The sequence below is a fragment of the Muscardinus avellanarius genome (genome assembly GCF_963383645.1).
Source record: "Muscardinus avellanarius genome assembly, chromosome: 1".
In the NCBI taxonomy this organism is placed as follows: Eukaryota; Metazoa; Chordata; class Mammalia; order Rodentia; family Gliridae; genus Muscardinus; species Muscardinus avellanarius.
In genome coordinates this window covers 182,260,520-182,279,067 of record NC_137786.1, presented here as the reverse complement: position 1 = coordinate 182,279,067, position 18,548 = coordinate 182,260,520, and positions in this window count along the sequence as shown.

The following is an 18,548-nucleotide window of genomic DNA, read 5'->3' as shown; positions in this document are numbered from 1 at the left end:
GCTTTGGCCTGGCACCCAAGGCCCTTCATGATTGGCCTGACTTTTCCAGCTCCACCTCTGGAAGCTTCCCACCCCAGTCAGGCAAGTCTCTCTCCCTCAGCACCCCTCTTCTCCACACTCCCCAGATGGAGAGCTTGTCCCCACACATCCACTGAAGAGAGACAGACCATGTGGGGAGCAGTGTGGGAGCACGGGAATCACAGCAGAGACGGCCAGGGCGGCCCACCGGCTTCCTACCTGCAGGGAGCTGGAGCAGGAGCTGGAGCAGGAGCAGGAGGCCCGGGCACAAGCGGCTGCTTGGGGGCCCCATGATCGTCCAGCTGCCAGAAGTGGGCCGGGTGCTAGTCCAGGCCTAGCACAGCATCAGGCACGGTGACACAGACCAAGCCTGGAGGTGAGGAAGACTGAGGTCTCTGGTGAGTCTGCCTCTACTCCGGGTCTGGGGCCCTTTTGGTGGCCACCCTTCCTGCTCCTACCTGCCCTGCGATGTCCACTGTTTCCTCTGCTGCTCGTTCCTCGTTCGCCTTCTGGTCTCAGCCTCTGGACCCTTCTAAGCCCCTGCACCTCCCTCTCACTGCCTCCCGTCATCTTCTTTGGAACCTTCTGGGTGTCTCGGGTCTTCCTCTTACACCCCTTCTCTACCTTCTCTTCAGCCTCGTGAGTGCCGTCCTCTGCTCCCCAGCTTCACCTCTGTGCCTGGGCTCTAGGTGAGCCTGGCAACCTCTCAAAACAGGGGCTGGGACTGGCAGCCCCAGAACAGCGGCCCTCTAACTCTGCCCTGTTTATTAGCTTAATCCAAGGGTTGGAATGCCTGTGCCCTTGGGAAGAGAGCAACTGAACCTGACACCTCAGGCTTTTGGGACCTAAATTATTCAAATTCTGTAAAGTGGCACCGAGCTTGGTGCAGGCCCATGGGAGCAGGCTGGAGAGTCCAGGGACCAGGGATCAGGATGCAGGAAGACCAGGGCTTAGGTGTGAGGAGCTGGGGCCTGTGGGTGGAACCTGTGCTTGTGGGTAGGGCCTATGCTCCCAGCTCTGCAAATGCCTGTGTTCCAGAGGTTCCTTTCTACTTGCAGCTCTCCTCCCTTGAAGGACCCAGTGCATCAGGCCAGGTTCCTCCTCTTGGGGTAATGGGTGAGGTGTAAAGAGGTCAGAGAAATGACTGCGCTGGGGTTCCAGTATCCTGAGCTTAGATCCTGCATTAGGCCTCCTCACCAATTCAGTGGAGAGAGTTCTATACCAGGAGGCAGGAGGCCTGGGAGGCAGGAGGTTTGGCTTGGATTCTAACTGTCCAACCTTGAGCAAGCTGTGTCCTTCCGTGGACTCGAATTCCTCCTCAGACAAACAGGGCTGAGGACCCACCTGTTCCTCCCTCCTTCCTGTGTCACGAGGCTCCTCTGCCTGGTAAAGCTTCTGGGTGTGCAAGTTACAGCATGTGACAGGGGACCCATGGGGATCGGGAAGTTAAGATTTTGAGTCCCTCAGTCCCTGAGCTGGCGAGGCAGATGGTCCAGACTTACAGAGTGAACCAATCACAAACCTCCATGGCTCCGGGAGTCAATACCTTTTATTTAGTGGCCATCACAGTCCTCCCTTGATTGCCCAGGAAGTCCCCGCCACACAGAGGGGCTCCCTCAACCTGCTGTGGCCTCAGGTCTCTCCACACTCTCGTTGGGGAGATGGCTGCCGGGGCCAGGGCTGGGGCGGGGACCGTGCTCTTGCTTCTTGGGGCCCTTGGAAGCCCCCTTTCTTCATAGGAAGGTCACCAGCTTCCAGGATTCCTACGTGGCAGGTGTTGGGCTTTCAGGGCCCCGCTCCAGAGGGCTGAACCTTACAGGAGCCAAGAGTGGGGTCTTCCAGGAAAGCAGAGAAAAGGCCCCCTGGGGGCGTGGCTCTGGCTGCCCTGTTGGAAAAAGAAGGAAAGAAAGTGAAGGGGTCAGTGGGGGCCAGGAGGAGCTGAAGCAGCAGAGGAGGCAGGAGGCCACTCACCTGCTCCAGACACACAGCCGGGCCTCTTCTCCCCTGCAACAGACCGCGCGTGAGGCTGACTCGCACCCCCCAAGCCTCCTTCCCACCGGGCCCTGGCAGAACTGTTCTCCCTTCAGCCCATCGGGCTCTTTGTCAAAGGCAGACTTTTAAAAATTTTTTCTCTTTTTTTGATACTAGGGATTGAACTCAGGAGCCTGCAACATTCAAGCTACCCAACACTTTTTATTTTATTTTATTTTATTTGTGCAGTACCCCTGATGGAACCCAGGGGAATTCTACCTCTGAGCTACACCCCCATCCCTATTTTTTATTCTTTTATTTTTGAAACAGGGTCTCACTAAATTGCAAAGGGCCTCACTAAGTAGCCAAAGCTATTTTTTTTTTTAATGGGATCTTACTAAGTTGCTGAGGCTGGCTTTGAACCTGTAATTCTCCTATCTCAGTCTCCCAAGTACTGGGATTACTGGTGTGTACTGCCACGCCTGGTTCTAAAGGGAAACTCTTGACTTCCCTTTGTCCTCCCTCCCCAAGGAAATATTTTCAGATTGCCTCCTCATCCCTCCTCCCACCCACACCCAGTCAGTCCATTCTGTCCCTGCTCAGCACTGTGTCCTGTCAACCAACCCATTAGCCAGAGGCCTCCTGAGAGCTAAAGCACTATTCCTGTCTATTTCCTCTGTGTGACATCCTCCTATGGTCTATTAGACTGTGTGTGTGTGTGTGTGTGTGTGTGTGTGTGTGTGTGTGTGTGTGTGAGTGTGTGTTGCTAGGAATCAACCCAATGCCTCACACTTACTAGCAAGTGCTCTACTACTAAACTACACACAGCCCCAGATGGAACACTTGAGAACGCAGTGGATCATCTGAGAATATTCACAGATCTCTAACTGTGCACAGGACCCCGCCGACCCTGAATCTCAGAAGTCAGCAACTCCAGCTGACTTCCGGGTTCCAAAGTTCACTGCAGTGACACAGAGTGGGCCTCCTGCGGGCTCTGGGACTGTGTAACATCGGGCCTATTCCCCCAGCCTGCCGGTCCTGCAACCCCGTGCACAGCTCACCACCCAAATAGGCGCAGTTGAAGTGGCTGCAGGTCTGATTATAGCTCTTGAGGGTCACCAGGCTGTGGGCTCCATCCTGGGAGAAGCCTGTGACCAGGAAGACTTCGTGGGGAGGAATGAGCACCTCTCGCTCCTCAGGGAAGACAGACAGGGCCTGGATAGGGGCCCCAAAGCAAGTCCTTAGAGAGAAGAAGGTGGCGTTACCAAAGCTGCGGGCCACCGCCTCATCCAGGGAGCAGGAGGCAAACTGGCCCAAGCGAACAGAGTCCCCCAGCCTGCTGGGTTCCAAGTGGAGGCTGCCCACGCCTCGGAACACCACCTCCCCAGGTGCCCCGCTGCAGCCAGCCCCCTTCAGCAGCTGCAGGGCCCGGGTCAGGTAGAAATGCAGGGCCTTGAAGGGGAAGAGCCTCATGTAGTGGTCCCGGGAGCCACCGCCTGTCCGCACGGCCTGGTTCAGCTCCCAGTACAAGGTGTTGGATGAGTTGGTGTAGACCATGACGGCTATGCCATGCTGGGCTTGGAAGCCCCAGGGCAGAGCGAGCCCCCGACTCCGCTGCTCCCAGGCCCCCCGCGCAGCCTCCCAGGACTCCCTTAGCAGGGCATGGCGGGCCATCTCCTCCTTCAGCAGGGAGGCTGCCTTCTCCTCCATCTCCTCCCTGCAGCCCACATAGGCATCGTCAAAGGTGTCTGGAGCCAGGCCCAGGGGCAGGATGGGAAGAGCACAGGCCTAGGGACAGAAGGAGCCACAGGGGAGTGTCAGATCAGATCACTGCACAGGGGTCCTGGTGCGGGTCAGTTTGGGGACAACGCAAATATCTGGTGTGTGCAGTTTGCCAAGGGCCCGAGGCAGTGTCACTAAAGTGAGTCAGACAAGGGTCCCAACACCACCTGCCAGCTGTGGGATCCTGGGCAGTCGCAGCCTTTCTGGGGTCAGATTCTCTACCTATGAATTGAGGAGCTGTCAGCCTCACAGGGTTGTTGTGAGGATAGCATAAAGGTCACTTGTGCTCAGCCTAAAAGGGGTCATTTTGTCATTATTAGAAAGGTGTGCACTGGAAGGGAGAGGGGGCTAGATGGCTCCAGGAACTTCCTGGCTCAAGACTGTAGGTATGCTGGTGATCGACCAAGGTCCAGTACCTCACCCTGTCCCCACCTCCTCAGACTCCTCCCTCTCATCTTCCCGAAGCCCTTGCAGGTGCTCAGGCACCTCACCAAATCTCTGTCAGCTCTGGGTTTCTGAGTCCTCTCCTGCTTTAGAAGCCTTTGTCCCACACTTGGCGCGTGATGGGGGAAGGGGCTTTGGGGACGCTGAGCCCACGGTGGGAAAGGGAAGTGTGGTGGAGGAAGGTGGAGGGAATTCCTAGGGAGGGGTAGCAGGAAAGAAGGGAGGACCTCACAGGGAGGTGTGCAGGTGGACAGGGATTCTTGGAGAGGGAATGGGAACTGGGGCTCCCTGTAAGGTTGGAAGTTCCTAAAAGAAGAAAATTGAAGGCAGAGGATCCCAGGGAAGAGTCTGTGGGAGAGACTGGAGGAGGCATCCTGCAGCCCAGCCCCTCAGGGGCAGTCCCAAACTTCCCTCTTGGTGGCAAGGGAAGGTTCCAGGCCAAGGGAGTTACCTGCCAGAGGGCGTGGAGGTCCCAGCAGCAGAGGCTGATCAGCAGTGCCGCCAACAGCAGCACCATTCCTGGGGCGTCTTAGGAGAACTAGGTCCAGATGCCTGTGAGAGGAGCGATGGAGCCCCGGCCTCGATGGGCTCCAGGGCTCTTAACTCCTGCTGCTAGAGAGGTCAGGGTCCTGGCTGCAGTCCAAGTTGGGTGGGGCGGGTCTGGGCTTAGTGTGGGCGGGGCTTGGAGTTAACTAGGCAAAACCCTCAGAATACCTGATGCCCCAGTACTCAATTTCTTCTCTGGGATTGCCTATAAATAACCTGGCGCTGGGTTGTGAATGCCCAGTTAGAGGCCATGAGAGGAGGGGCCCACTGAGGAATCAGTAGCTCAGGGAACAGCTTGGACAGCATGAGCTGGAGCACAGGCTATCCCTTCCCAATGGGAATCATGAGGGTGAGGATTTAAGATATGTCACCTGCTGGGGCTGGGTAGGCATAGGGGATGGACCTGCCTGAAGGACTCCCTACTGGTCTGGCTCATCCATTTGTCCCATCCCTGTTTCCCCCACCCTCGCAGGCTGTCAGCCAAATAAAGACTTTACTGCAGAACCAACTGATGTTGGACTATAAGCTGGGACTCCTTATTTTTAGTGATGATGGGAACATAGAACACCAGTTCCATCCTAGTGCTTCTCAGTAGAGAAATGAGGCTTTTGATGCACACAGAGATAGTGACATTCTCACTAGTTATTTAATCCATAAGCCTAGGACTCACATTCAGATAGCAATTTTTCACTTTGCAGATGAACTTGCTAAACAATACATTTTGAAAAAAAAATTATCTGTCAATTTTCCCTCTTGCTTCTGGTGCCTAATCACTGCAGTTCTTAAACTGAATTCTCTCTCTGGTCCCTCAGACACTTTAGAAGTTGGAGCAAGGAAGGAAATCACCATAAGGGAAAAACACAAGAATCTGCACTTGTGTTGCTACCCACACTGTGACCTTCATTAGAGTTGGAAATGGTCTGTCTGCTTCCAAATCCCAGATCATCATACTGTCTGCTCAGTAGAAGTAAACATGAGGTGTTTTTTCACCAGCACTGACTGCAGAGGAAGCAGCAAGGACTGTCTCCTGATGGGAGGCATGGTGGAAATCTGCTGGTTCTGACCTGGGTGTGGGGAGAAGGACAGATTTGACAACTGTGTGGCCTCCACCAATCTTCATGGAGATGCAAAGGCTCACGAGCAGCAGCTCAGCTTCCTGTACGAGGTAGATCTTTTACCTCATTGTGATTCTCATGTCAGCTGCTGATGACAGCAAAGAAAACCAAAACCTTGGCAATGACCTATGCTAGTTATCACGACCTTTGATCTGCTTGCTTGATAACAAAGAAAAATCCATGACCAATAATTCTTGCACAAGAGTGAGAATTGGCATCAGAAATAGAAATGAGACAGAATTTACAGAGGAACTCACAACCACAATCAGACATTGGCTAGAGCTCTCTGACACTGCTATCAGAGACTGCTCTCAGACTGCTCACAAGCAAGGAATCTTTATTGATGAAGACCTGAGAGATTGCAGGGAAAACAAAGAAAAAGGAAGGTAACTATGACTCTGACTCACCTCAATAAGAGACTTTTAAACTTGAGTCAATACTGAATTAATTAAACTGAGTATTGTCTTAAACAAGGTTTGACACACAGTATGTGCTGTTATTAAACTATTATAGAAAGAATAATTATCAAGACAAATTAGATGGCAGATGCCTGTAATCTCAGCCACACAGGAGGCTGGACCTGGGAGATTGTGAGTTTGTTTTTATCCTGGACTATATTGCAAGATTCTATTAAAGGAAGGAAGGAAGAGAAATAGTTATCCTACAGAAAATGATGACATCTATAATGTTATACTGATAATATTAACTTCTGCCCTTCAGATTCTGTGACAAATGATGTGATAATTACATTATTTTTGTTTTTGTGATCTTGAATGCATAGTATATACTTTTATTTTTTATTAACTTTTTATTTTATTTTTGTTTTGTTTCCTTTTTATTTTTAATATTATAGCAATTTATCCAAAATTAACAATGATAATCTCACATAACAGATTCATTTATCTGATATCAAACTTTTGATCACTTAGAGATAACATTTAAATATTTTTGATCACTTAGAGATAACATTTAAATATTTCTTTCTTGTTTTCTTTCTTACCAGAGGATACTTTTTAAGGTGAAACTATCATACAGTTTTTTGTTTTTGTTTTTGTTTTTTTTTCCAGAAAAAAATCTATCCTAACATAAAGTATGAACTCTAAATACCCCAAAACGATCTCAAAAAAGAACACAGCTAGAAGATGTACATTTTCTGATTTCAAGCCTTAGGAAGCTACAATAATCGAAACAGTATAGTACTGCTATAAAGGCAGATATATAAACCAGTGGAGGAAAATAAAAAGCCTAGAAATAAATACTTCCGAATATGGTCAAATTATTTTTGACAAGGTTTCCAAGAACATTTGGTGAAGGAAATAATAATCTTTTCACTAAATAATCTTGAAAAATAATAATTACATGAAAAAGAATAAAATTGGACCCTTACCTAATACCATATACAAATATTAACTCAAAATAGATAAAAGACCTAAATATAAATCTTAAGACTATAAACTTTTAGAAGAAAACCTGGGTCATAACACTTCACAACATTGAAATAGGCAGTGATTTCTTGGATATGATTCCAAAGGCACAGGCAACAAAAGAATAAACAAACAAACTTCATAAAAATATTGTACATCCAAAGACAGTGTAAACAGAATTAAAAGCTACTGATAGAATGGGATAAAATATTTCCAAATGCTATATCTGAAGGTATATTAATATTCCAACTAGAAATCCTAAAAATTAGCAACAATAAAAGCAAACAATACAATTTAAAAATAGGTAAAAGACTAAAATAATGAATCTCCAAAGATTTTTATATGACCAATAAACACATGAATATCACTCATCATTATCATAATATAACTAATCATTAAGGAAATACAAATAAAAGCTATAGTGAAATACTACTTCACATTTGTTAGGATGGCTACTTAACATGAATTACCTTGCTCCAGCCCTTTACCTTGAGTTTGTTCCTATCTCTACTTGTAAGGTGTGTTTCTTGTAAGCAGCAGATAGATGGATTCTGGTTTTCGAGCCATTTTGCCACTTTATGTCTTTGTATTGGGGAACTGAGGCCATTTACATTGTATGATTATTTAGAGATAACCTTTAATTCCTAACATGTTAAGATTTTATTTCTGTTTGAAATACTGTGTATTCTTCTTTGCTTAGTTGTCTGCTGGATGGAAAATCTTGCTTGTCTGGTTCTGGTATGTATTACCTATTTCTTCTTTGTAGTTAATCTCTTTGAGTATTTTCTCTAGCGCTGGTTTTGAAGACATAAATTCCTTCAGTTTCTGTTTGTCATGGAAGCTTCTTCTTTCCCCATCTAATTTGATAGATAGTTTTGCTGGGTAGGAAATTTTTGGCTGGAAGTTGTTTTCTTTCAGAGTTTGGAATATGTTACTCCAAGCCCTTCTGGCTTTCATGACTTGGTTTGGGAAGTCTGGAGTGATTCTAATTGGTTTGCCTCTGAATGTCACTTGGCCTTTTGTTTTTGTTGCTTTAAGATTCTCTCCTTGGCTTCTACATTGCTCATTTTGACAGTTATGTGGCGTGGGGATCCTCTTCTCCAATCCTGTCTAAAGGGAGTTCTGTAAGTTTCCTGGACCTGTATTGACCTCTTGCTCTATGTTTGGAAAATTTTCTGCTATTACTTCCTTGAAGAGATTATTGATCCCTTTGGTTTCACTTTCTTTTCCCTCCTCTATTCCACTTATTCTTAGGTTAGCTCTCTTAAAATGGGCCCATATTTCTTCAATGTCAGATTCCTGCTGTCTGATTTTTTTTAAGTTATAAATTATGCATTCGTTTTTGGAGTGATCATCTTCTAGGAGCGAGATTCTATTCTCCATATGGTCTAATCGATTGTTTATAGTTTGAATTGATGCCTTTATTTCAATGATTGCATCCTTTATTTCTTTTAAACTCTCTCTAAATTCTTTTCGAAGTGCCTGTATTATTTCTACAGTTATATTCCATATTTGTTCTTCTGGAGATCCATGAATTTCTTTGTTATCAGGCTCTATTACTATGGGGTTGTGGGTGTTCATTGCTCTATTTTTGTTCCTCTTTCCCATGATTTCAGAAGTTTGTGCCTTCTCTGGGTTCTTCCCTGGGTCACCACGACTTTACTTAGGGTGCTCTGGGTCTCGCATTTATGGTAATCTCAGCTGCCATTACTCCTTTACTAGGTATTATTGCAAAGTCTCAGACCCAGGGAGTTAATCGAGGCTGTGTGAGACCATGGGGGTGACTGGCTGGGCATTTTCCCAAGGAAGCTGTGACTAGGGTGTTGTAATTCTGCCACTGCTACTCCTTGACTGGGTTGGACTACAAAATCTCAGACCCGGGGAGATTATCAAAGCTGCACAAGTCCCTGGGGGTGTAGTGCTGGGATTTCTTTTTTAGGGGCAACAATTTCACTTACAGTTATTGTGCATGCTGTTCTGGAGCTGTTGTGGGTATGGTGAACTTGCCACCACTGCTGGCAATAAGGTGCTGCTGCCACGCCCTCGGCCATGAGGCTGGCATATTTATTTTCTGGTTTTGAGCTCCATTCTGAGTCCCTGGAAGGAATGATGAGCTTGGCCACTGGGAGTTTTAGACGTTCTTTGCACTGAAAGAACTGTTGAATTATACCCGAATGATCCACAGCAGCTCCTTGTTTATCTTTTCTCTCTGGAGTCTGGTGCTGTGAGGCAAGATGGCGCCGGCACGGCATCCACCGCCACGATGCAGCCTGGTTGCTTTTCTGGTCTCTGGTTGTTCTTCTAGTCTTCTTTTTCTGTCCCTTGTGTTTACATTTTTTTATTTCTCTGCTGATAGTGTTTTCTGGCTATGAAAAGCGCTGATTTTGTGGCAATAGAGATTGAGTGTTAGCAGGACTTGTAAATGCTGGTTTTCTCGGTCAGCATCTTCCCAGAACTCTTAGTATATACTTTTTTTTTAAAAAAAAGCATTAGTATTTTGAATTGATGTTCTTAGTTTTCCCCTAAAGTTGGGCAAGATGGTGCCTGCTTGTAATCCCAGTATTTGGGAGTCTGAGAAAGGAAGATCACAGGTTCAAGACCAGCCTCAGAAACTTAGTAAGACTCTCATAAACCTAGTGAGGACCTGTTTCAAAAATAAAAAGGTTTGAGGATGTAGCTCAGAGATAGAATTCCTGTAGGTTAATCCCCAGTACTAAAAAGGAAAAAAAAATAATGTTCTTAGTTTTCTTCTAGAATAAAAGCATTACATAACCATTTATCAGAAATGGAATGAATAAATTTTTTAGCCCTACATCTTCACAATCTATTTTGTAATATGAGTAAAATGTGTACTTTTATATCTCAAGACTTTGTGCAGAAGTAATAGATCTTCCCGTATCAAAACTGCTTAGCTTCCTAAAATGACAACTTCCTGATAGAATAAGAAATTCTGTAATGAATATTTCCATATATTCGGTAAATTTTAAAAAAGGTTAATTGTGTCACTCAGTAAAATTCTACATGCTATATACTTTAAACACACCTATAAAATATCTGTCTCTCTGAAGGAGCTTACACGGTTTCTTATAAAATTTTTAGAAGCTCAACATATCCTTCCCATTATCCCCAAGTCATATGTTCCTGGTTAGTGGTATGGACTAAGTTTTACCCTCCTTCTAAATTCATATGTGAAGACATCCTAATGCCACAATGTGACTATTTGGAGTTTGAACTTTTAAGAATTAGAGTTGTATGAAGATATAAGTGTGACACCCTTTCCATTAAGTCTGGTGTTTTTGTAAAGGAAAGACAGAAGTGTGTGTGTGTGTGTGTGTGTGTGTGTGTGTGTGTACGTGCACACACACACACACACACACACACACACACACACACACACAGAAGAAAGTCCAGGAGGACAGCTGTCTATAAGTCAGGAGAAAAATGCTCACCAGAAACCAAACCAGCCAGCAGCTTCATCTCAGGCTTCTAACTTTCAAAACAATGAAATAAGTTTCTGTTATAACCCATCCAGTCTGTGTGTATTTTTATGTGTCTTGTGCTGATACAAATTGGGACATTAAATGGAATTTAGATTCCACCTCCTGCTCTTAGCACCATGATTTCTTCTTTCTAAATGTTCTTTATCATATTTTACATTCACAAATGCTTATCTCAAAACTATTTTGGAGAAGAAAGAGAAAAGCAGGAAGGCAACCAGTTTAATTTAAAAAATCTCCTTCCTCAAAGATACCAAAAGTAGAAAAAGGCACCGTAGGGAGGGAAACTACAAGCCATGCGTGGTGACACACACTTGTAATCCTAGTACTTGGGAAGCTGAGACAGGAGGATTGCAGGTATGCCACCAGCCTCAGCTACTTAGTGAGGCCTTCCACAACTTAGTGAAACCCTACTTCAAAATAAAGAATGAAAAATAGGGCTGGGGTGTAGCTTGGGGGTAGGATGCCCCTGGGTTCAATCCCCAGCACCACAAAAAAATTAATTTAAAAAGTAAGGGAAACTACATACAAAACATATAATAGACTTGCAAAACATATAATATAAAACATATAATAGACTTGGATCTTACTCTCAAGAAGTTCAAGATCCAGTGATAAAGGGCAATATAATGTGTCTAGCAACGTGTAAGTTATAAAATGATAAAACTGGTCAAAGTAGAGAGAGAATACAGACAATCAATCATTAAAGGATGGTTTATAGGAAGGGTGCCTTTGAACTGGCCTTGGAAGGACTAGATAAGTAAAGTTGGTTACTCTTTCCTCAGTTGATTATAGAGTACATTCCTCCACTCTCCTACTTGCCATTTTTACTGTACTATTTACTTGCACATCTGATTACCCCATCTTGCTTCCTTCAAAATATGGTTTGCTTAGGCAACATCCAGTTTATTATTCATCTATTTCCTGTATTCAATAAAATTTTTTGTGCTTTTATTGGTGCATTATAACCTCACATCATAATGTAAATCATGTTGATAATGACATACATGTACAAGCTTTAGATGCTTTCCCTCTTCATTTTTCTTTCTCCCAAAACGAAGTACCCAGATTGACATTGGTATATATTCACATGTATACACAGAGTCTATGGTAGTATTTATATTAATGAACCTAAGTTTTTCTCTACCCCTACCCTATATCTCCTCCCTGGTTCCCCTGAGGTTTCTACTCATTATCTAGAGTCTCTCTATCAATAGTTTTTTTTCTGAAATCTTTAAAAGTAGTTATATATCTACTTGTGATATTGGTGTGAATGTGTCCTTTGGAGAGACAAACAAAAAGGAACAAGTAAATGGATTCTAGAGTAAGGAAGATTAAAGTACAGCAGTTATCTTCACACTCTAGGTCTGAAGGTTCAGAGATAAAAATATGGTCAGTGTTCAGGCACAGATAAGAGTAAAAGGGAGTGAACTGCTTCAGAGAAAATGAAGGTTGGTTTGTGCAAACCTGACATTCATCCTTGTTTTTAGAGAGGGTATAATTACAATGTTTTCTTCTTTCTTGTTCATATGACTAGTCTGAGAGGCTGGGGGGAAGAGATGAGAGAGAGATGTGAAAGAGATGTCACAAGGAAAGACAATTTGGTCACTAAAATAAAAGACTTAGTTCTCCTCATTTCTAAACTCCATCCCAAACTCATCACTATCTCATGTTCTAAAATGTTTTACATAAAAAAAGTTTCAAAGTAATCCCAGGCAGTGGTAGGTGACAGCCCATAGATTGGTCCTAACTAGACATAAATTGATCATAAAAAGAAAATATCTAATATCTAGCACCAATAATACAAATGCAAGTGGGTTGATATAAAACTATATATGTTGCAATTGACAGGAAAAGATCAGAGAAATATGGGGTAGCAAAACTTAGAGCCATTTCAACCTGAATGCTATGGTTTATTGTATGGCAGAATTACTGTCTTTCCTCTATCTGGAAGTTGTTTCAGGAAATGTCTGAAGCCAGTTGTTACTTAGCACTTGAATACAAAGTACACTTGGATATGCTTTTTGAATGCACTTTATACTGTGGGTTGAGGCCATGTCCCCGCATGACCAAAGAAGAATGAGGATGTTCTACCAAGAGGCCTGGCATGATCTGCACACAGATCAAGTCAGAACAGAAAAGAGCTGCAAACAGCTCTAAGTACAGGCAGAACCTCCTCAAGGATGGATAAGGAAAGATTATCTGCTTAGGAGACATGTGAAAGGCTATGTTCCCATGCTCTGTTTAGTTACTTAGAAATGTAACCAGAAAGTTTAAAGATATTTCAAGCTTGAACTGATTATTTCTTGGCTTATGCTTCACTGCTTGTGCTCTGTTATTTGTTCTGTGTAAGCTATGATGAAACAACTATACGTTGGTGCTACATGCCTGAGCAAGCTGTAGCCCTCACTCATCTTAAAGACAGTTGCCTGCCCACTCTTCCTCAGTGACCCCGTTCCCCTGAAGAGCACCTGAATTATACTAACCAAATTGTGTGTGTGTGTGTGTGTGTGTGTGCGTGCCTCAAGTTATTTGTACAAATAGTACAGAAATACACCAATATGATGAGCAAGGGGGTCCAGAGATTGCACAGACAGAAGCCTTTACTATGGAGTCCTCCTGAGGTCCTGTTGCCTTTAGGAGACTGAGGCGGAGCCTAACCTGAAACTAGAGCTCCATATGGGATGTCATGTGGATCTGGGTGAGAGTTTGAGCCTTTGGCCAGTAGAGTTTGAGACTTTTTCAATGCTGGCCAGCAAGCTTCCTAAGCTTAGGGTGGGCGACGTAGACAAGTCAATTGAACTTGGAGCTGGTACTCTTGGGGATATCAGATTCAACCTCCTTGGGATTTACAAGATCCTTGATAATCTCTGCTGGTACAGTTATGGTCTTGGCCTTGTTTGCCTCCATCTTTCACAGGCTCTTCTTGTGTTCCTCAGGAACTTGCAGACTATGTTCTTCAGAGATTTCTATCTTTGTTATAGGGATCTATAGATGCCATTTCTCTGCAATTTTCAGGAGTGATGTAGTTCTTCAACTTGGCTATATCTTCACTATAACCTACGACTCTCAAAGCTCTAGGGACTGGCTCTGACCAGAAGCCATCTTCACCACCATGGACACAGTTCCCATGTGTAACCTAAGTGGTGCTAGATGGACAAACTAAATCAAATATACCTATTCCAATTGCAATTCTCTTATCCTTTTATATGCTTCATAAATCCTGTGAGCAGAACTGATTGTAAGCTTCATTTTTGCCAATTCTCTCATATTTATTTCAAAAATGTGGACATTCCTGACATTAAAACCTGTGCTCTGTCTAGAACAGTTATAGACTCTAGGTCGTAAAGAAAGAACACTGAAATGAAAAGTAAGACAAGAGAAACATATCAAAACAATTCAAAAAGGAAAAGAAGTAAAATTACCTCTATTTGTAGATGACATGATCCTATATTTAGAAGACAAAAAAAAAAAAAACTCAACCAAAAGTCTGCCAGAGGTGATTGACAAATTCAGCAAAGTAGTGGGATATAAAAACAACCTTAAAAAATCAATAGCTTTTTTCTATGTTTTAATCATTAATGCACTAAAAAAGAAACCCAGAACAATCTCTTCCTTGATCCATTGGTTATTAAAAATAAGATTTTTAATTTTCATGCATTTGCATAGTTTCCAAAGTTTATATTGTTATTAATTTCTAGATTTATTTGCACTGTGGTCGCCTTTGTATGGTTTCCATTTTGTTATATTTATTAAGATTTGTTCTGTGGCCAATCATATAATATATTTTGGAGAAGTTTCATGCGCTGATGAGAAAAATGTGTATTTGATTGCTGTTAGGCAGAATGTTCTGTTAGGTTCACTTGAACTAGAATATAATTTACCTCTGATAGGTACATTTAGATTTTCTTTATGTATGATCTAATGTCTTCATTCATTTCTACCTTAAAATTTTCCTGAAACAAATGAAAAAGAATTAATGCGCACAAAAACTTATAGCAAAAGCAATACTAAGAGGTATAGTTGTAGCAAACAATGCCAACACACACACACACACACACACACACACACACACACACACACACACAAAAAAATATTTTTTTTAAACTAGGTGAGGTTTTGTATACCTGTGATCCCAATTACTGGAAAGGCTCAAGGTGGAGGATCACACATTCAGTGCCAGCATGGAGGAAACAGCAAAACCCTATATAAAGAAAGAGAGAGAGAGAGAGAGAGAGAGAGAGAGAGAGAGAGAGAGAGAAGATTAAAAGGTCTCAGATAAGCAAACTAACATCTCATTTGAAAAAACACAAAATTAGGGAAAAATAAATGATAAAGAACACAGCAGAAATAAATTAAATCAAGAAAAACTACTACAAACTATCATGGAAAAGAGTGATCATTGCACAGAAAGGTAAGACAGACAAGCCCTTAGCTGGACAATGAAAAGTAGTGAGAAGACTACCACACTTAATTAAATGTAATTGGAGATGAAAAATTGAAAACACCACAGTAATGCAAAAGATCATTAGAGATTATAATAAACAACTGTCTGCTCAAAATTTGATAATCTGAGTGAAATGGCTGAATTCCTAAACATATACACCTTACCAAGAATGAATCAAAGAAGCAGAATACCTAAACACACCAATAACAAGTAACAAGATTGCATTCATAATAGTAGAAATTTCACTGCTCAGTTCTACCAAACACTTAATGAAACCCCAACACTATAGTTAATAATTTATAATTATATATTTATAATAATTTAATAGTAGTTTTTTAAGAATATTCTGTATTGCCAGCATTATACTGACACCAAATCCAGATAAGGATACAACAATAAAAGAAACTACTAGTATTTTAGACACTAAAATACTAGTAAACCAGAATATAAGAAAATATCAAAGTATTTTTCACCATGATCAAGTAAGATTTATCCCAGGGATTAAGAATCGTTCAATACATGCAAATCAATAAACATAATGCACCATATCAACAGAACAAAGGATATAAACCATATGGTCATCTCAATTGACAAGGGAGTCATTTAATAAAGTTTAACATTCTTTTATGATTAAAAAAAAACACTTAAAAAGGTCTATGCAAAGAATAGACCTCAATATATAATAACAAGCCAACATCTAATATTTATAATGACTGGGAAAAAGTTGAAATTGCCCTAAGATCTGGAATAAAACCATGATGTCCACATTCATCACTTTTATTCAATATAGTACTGGAAATCCCAGTCAGAGCCTTTAGACAAGAGAAAAAAATAAAGAACATTCGCATTGGAAAAGAAGACAAATTTTCACTGTTGCCAGATGACATGATGTTATACATAGAAATCACTACCAAGAGGACTATTAGAAAGATTAAAGCCAGGCATGGTGGCGCACGCTTGTAATCCCCGCGCTTGGGAGGCGGAGACAGGAGGACCATGATGGTTCGAACCCAGCCTCGCTGGCTTAAAAGACCCTGTTTCAAAATAAAATATATATATATATATAAAATAGGTCTGAGAGTGTAGCCCGGAAGTAGAAGGGTTTCCAGGAACCCCAGTACCACCAAGGGAAAAAAAAAAAAAAAGGAAGAAAGAAAGAAAGATTAAAAAAGTACTAGAAGTGATAAATGAATTTGGCAGTTTTTTAATCCAAAGTCAATGTACTACAAGTAAATAGTAAATTATCTGAAATAGAAATAAAGAAAGAGCCCAATAGCTACAAAATAGGAACTAATTAAACCAAAGACTAGAAAGAACTCAACATGGAAAATTACAAAACATTGATGAAAGAAATTAAAGAAGACAAAAAAGGGGAAAGCCCTCTCTTGTACATAGATTAGGAGAATCATTGTTGTAGAAATTTCCTTACCATCCAAATGATTTATATAAGCAAAAAATTCTATAAAAATTTGTACAAATCTACAAAAACTCAAAATAGACAAATCCATTTTGCTTAAAAAGAACAAAGAAGGAGGAATTATGCTGCGTGACTTCAAAATTAACTACAAAGCAGTAGTAATTGATACAGCATGATATTGGCATAAAACCAGAAAAAAGTAATGGAGCAGAATAGAGTACAAATGAGTGTGAGTCCAGGCATTCTATACTCAAGACCTGGGCACTACTTATGTGGGTGCAAATAACTGCTTGTATAATGCCACTTGATTAAATCTGGAAATGTCCTTTTCTGCTAAATATGGTTGTACACCTTCACAGCATGCTATAAAGGAACTAGACTTTGTTCAGAAGCTACATAGAGTGAAAAAAATTAACTGACCTCTGCTCAAATGCCACTTAGTGTCACTCTTTCCAGCCCTTGAGGCCTAATTTGGGTCTACGGTAAATTTTCACAACCTGTTTCTTTTCCTCACTCATATGAATCATACATTTGTCCGGGATCACTTCTGCTTTCTGAATTGCTTTCCATAAAAGTTTCTGTAATACATCATAATTAGAGGCCAAGGTATGCATGAACTGAAATGACTACCAATGTCAAAATAGATGAATATATGTGAGTATCCACTGAGGAAGAGTACCTGGGGGTTCGCAATCGCCACTGGTGGGGTACAGATTGTATGGAGTTTGAAGTAAACTGGAGACAATTTTAGATTTCATAGACAATCAAACCTCCAGGGTTCACATGGGTAGATGCAGGTCTCTGGAATGGTGGATGGGAACATTTGTGTTCAACAAAAACTCAATGAAACATTAAGCAGCTTTATAGTCCTCTTTGGCCATGTTGGGGCTTGTGTGTAGTGCTGACCAAACAGAATGTTGCACTCACTTTCCCCCTGATAGCTTCACCCTAAGAGGAAGCTTAATTTAAAAGGGAGCTGCTAATGCTATTTCTCTAGGTACTATCACCAAACACTTAAGATATTCTCAGGGAAGGGGAACATATTTTTAATGGGAACAGCTAAGAGTTGGTTTGCTGGCACACTACATGGTTGATGGTGAACTTAGTTAATCAGTTCTAATCTTTATGTTTCCTCTAGTGGACTTCTAGGATACTATGTGTCCTATTATAAGACTAAGTAATAAAATGAATACTTCTTTAAATCAGGCCATTTTACAGGAAACTATGTTCTGTAATCACCACCATGCCCTAAACAAATACTTTGAACAACTCAAATACTGTTAAGCAATCTTTAGTGCCTGAATTTTAGATTGTTTTACTCTGATCAGCTAGATTTATGGAGGCTCTTGCTAAGGAATCTATGTCACAATCGTGTTAATATTTACTTGTAGGAATCATAATGACACTTAAATGTAGACCTTTAGAACTTTTCATGAAAGTAAAACAAGTTTTTCACTTTCTGCTTAGAAAATAAATTCAATCCTTTCTCGCACACAAGAAGCCGAAGTCTGAGCTGAATTTGCAAGTTAGCAGCTGACCAGCCTTGGAGAAGGAACCTGCTCTCAATACATGTTTCTCTACAGAAACCTGAAGAAAGGAACGTGGCCTCAGTAAGACAAGTAGGTGAAAAAACAGATGGGGAACAGGGTAAATAAATACAAGGACACACCAAGAGGCTACGATGGAAACAAAAGTTGATAGAAACAGTTGATAGAAACAGTTGATAGAAACAGTTGATAGAAAAGTTGATAGGGACAGTTAGAAAATGAGAGAGATTAAAATATGCTAAAAGAAATAAAAGCAAATTTGGAATTTTCATTGTTTAGAAATAAACAGCCACAAATCTTGGAGAAGATGAGGTATGTAATCTAAACATTCAAGAAATAA